Source organism: Musa acuminata, unplaced genomic scaffold (assembly GCF_036884655.1).
Source record: "Musa acuminata AAA Group cultivar baxijiao unplaced genomic scaffold, Cavendish_Baxijiao_AAA HiC_scaffold_115, whole genome shotgun sequence".
Taxonomy (NCBI): domain Eukaryota; kingdom Viridiplantae; phylum Streptophyta; class Magnoliopsida; order Zingiberales; family Musaceae; genus Musa; species Musa acuminata.
Genome location: NW_027020394.1, coordinates 35,001 through 37,500, shown reverse-complemented (window position 1 = coordinate 37,500; position 2,500 = coordinate 35,001).

The window sequence follows — 2,500 nt, the reverse complement described above, 5'->3', positions numbered from 1 at the left end:
TCGCCGCTCGCTCGCGCAGCCAAAAATGGCCAGTTTTGGCCCGTTTTTGGGCCGTTTTGGCCAGTTTTTGGCCTGTTCTTGCGTCGCGCGGTGACCGTCGTGAGCGGAGCAAAATGTCAGCCATCTCAGCACCCTGGAACCCCCCGGGTGGCACAGGGCTGGATGGGGCTTTCGTATAGCAGGGACGGTGCTGCCTCTCGCTTCGCTCGCTGTTCGCCGCTCGCCGCTCGCTCGCGCAGCCAAAAATGGCCAGTTTTGGCCCGTTTTGGCCAGTTTTTGGCCTGTTTTTGCGTTGCGCGGTGACCATCTTGAGCGGAGCAAAATGTCAGCCATCTCAGCACCCTGGAACCCCCCGGGTGGCACAGGGCTGGATGGGGCTTTCGTATAGCAGGGACGGTGATGCCTCTCGCTTCGCTCGCTGTCCGCCGCTCGCTGCTCGCTCGCGCAGCCAAAAATGGCCAGTTTTGGCCCGTTTTTGGGCCGTTTTGGCCTGTTTTTGGGCTGTTCTTGCGTCGCGCGGTGACCGTCGTGAGCGGAGCAAAATGTCAGCCATCTCAGCACCCTGGAACCCCCCGGGTGGCACAGGGCTGGATGGGGCTTTCGTATAGCAGGGACGGTGCTGCCTCTCGCTTCGCTCGCTGTCCGCCGCTCGCCGCTCGCTCGCGCAGCCAAAAATGGCCAGTTTTGTCCCGTTTTTGGGCCGTTTTGGCCTGTTTTTGGGCTGTTCTTGCGTCGCGCGGTGACCGTCGTGAGCGGAGCCAAATGTCAGCCATCTCAGCACCCTGGAACCCCCCGGGTGGCACAGGGCTGGATGGGGCTTTCGTATAGCAGGGACGGTGCTGCCTCTCGCTTCGCTCGCTGTCCGCCGCTCGCCGCTCGCTCGCGCAGCCAAAAATGGCCAGTTTTGGCCCGTTTTTGGGCCGTTTTGGCCAGTTTTTGGCCTGTTCTTGCGTCGCGCGGTGACCGTCGTGAGCGGAGCAAAATGTCAGCCATCTCAGCACCCTGGAACCCCCCGGGTGGCACAGGGCTGGATGGGGCTTTCGTATAGCAGGGACGGTGCTGCCTCTCGCTTCGCTCGCTGTTCGCCGCTCGCCGCTCGCTCGCGCAGCCAAAAATGGCCAGTTTTGGCCCGTTTTGGCCAGTTTTTGGCCTGTTTTTGCGTTGCGCGGTGACCATCTTGAGCGGAGCAAAATGTCAGCCATCTCAGCACCCTGGAACCCCCCGGGTGGCACAGGGCTGGATGGGGCTTTCGTATAGCAGGGACGGTGATGCCTCTCGCTTCGCTCGCTGTCCGCCGCTCGCTGCTCGCTCACGCAGCCAAAAATGGCCAGTTTTGGCCCGTTTTTGGGCCGTTTTGGCCTGTTTTTGGCCTGTTCTTGCGTCGCGCGGTGACCGTCGTGAGCGGAGCAAAATGTCAGCCATCTCAGCACCCTGGAACCCCCCGGGTGGCACAGGGCTGGATGGGGCTTTCGTATAGCAGGGACGGTGCTGCCTCTCGCTTAGCTCGCTGTCCGCCGCTCGCCGCTCGCTCGCGCAGCCAAAAATGGCCAGTTTTGTCCCGTTTTTGGGCCGTTTTGGCCTGTTTTTGGGCTGTTCTTGCGTCGCGCGGTGACCGTCGTGAGCGGAGCAAAATGTCAGCCATCTCAGCACCCTGGAACCCCCCGGGTGGCACAGGGCTGGATGGGGCTTTCGTATAGCAGGGATGGTGCTGCCTCTCGCTTCGCTCGTTGTCCGCCGCTCGCCGCTCGCTCGCGCAGCCAAAAATGGCCAGTTTTGGCCCGTTTTTGGGCCGTTTTGGCCAGTTTTTGGCCTGTTCTTGCGTCGCGCGGTGACCGTCGTGAGCGGAGCAAAATGTCAGCCATCTCAGCACCCTGGAACCCCCCGGGTGGCACAGGGCTGGATGGGGCTTTCGTATAGCAGGGACGGTGCTGCCTCTCGCTTCGCTCGCTGTCCGCCGCTCGCCGCTCGCTCGCGCAGCCAAAAATGGCCAGTTTTGGCCCGTTTTGGCCAGTTTTTGGCCTGTTTTTGCGTTGCGCGGTGACCATCTTGAGCGGAGCAAAATGTCAGCCATCTCAGCACCCTGGAACCCCCCGGGTGGCACAGGGCTGGATGGGGCTTTCGTATAGCAGGGACGGTGATGCCTCTCGCTTCGCTCGCTGTCCGCCGCTCGCTGCTCGCTCGCGCAGCCAAAAATGGCCAGTTTTGGCCCGTTTTTGGGCCGTTTTGGCCTGTTTTTGGGCTGTTCTTGCGTCGCGCGGTGACCGTCGTGAGCGGAGCAAAATGTCAGCCATCTCAGCACCCTGGAACCCCCCGGGTGGCACAGGGCTGGATGGGGCTTTCGTATAGCAGGGACGGTGCTGCCTCTCGCTTAGCTCGCTGTCCGCCGCTCTCCGCTCGCTCGCGCAGCCAAAAATGGCCAGTTTTGGCCCGTTTTTGGGCCGTTTTGGCCTGTTTTTGGGCTGTTCTTGCGTCGCGCGGTGACCGTCGTGAGCGGAGCAAA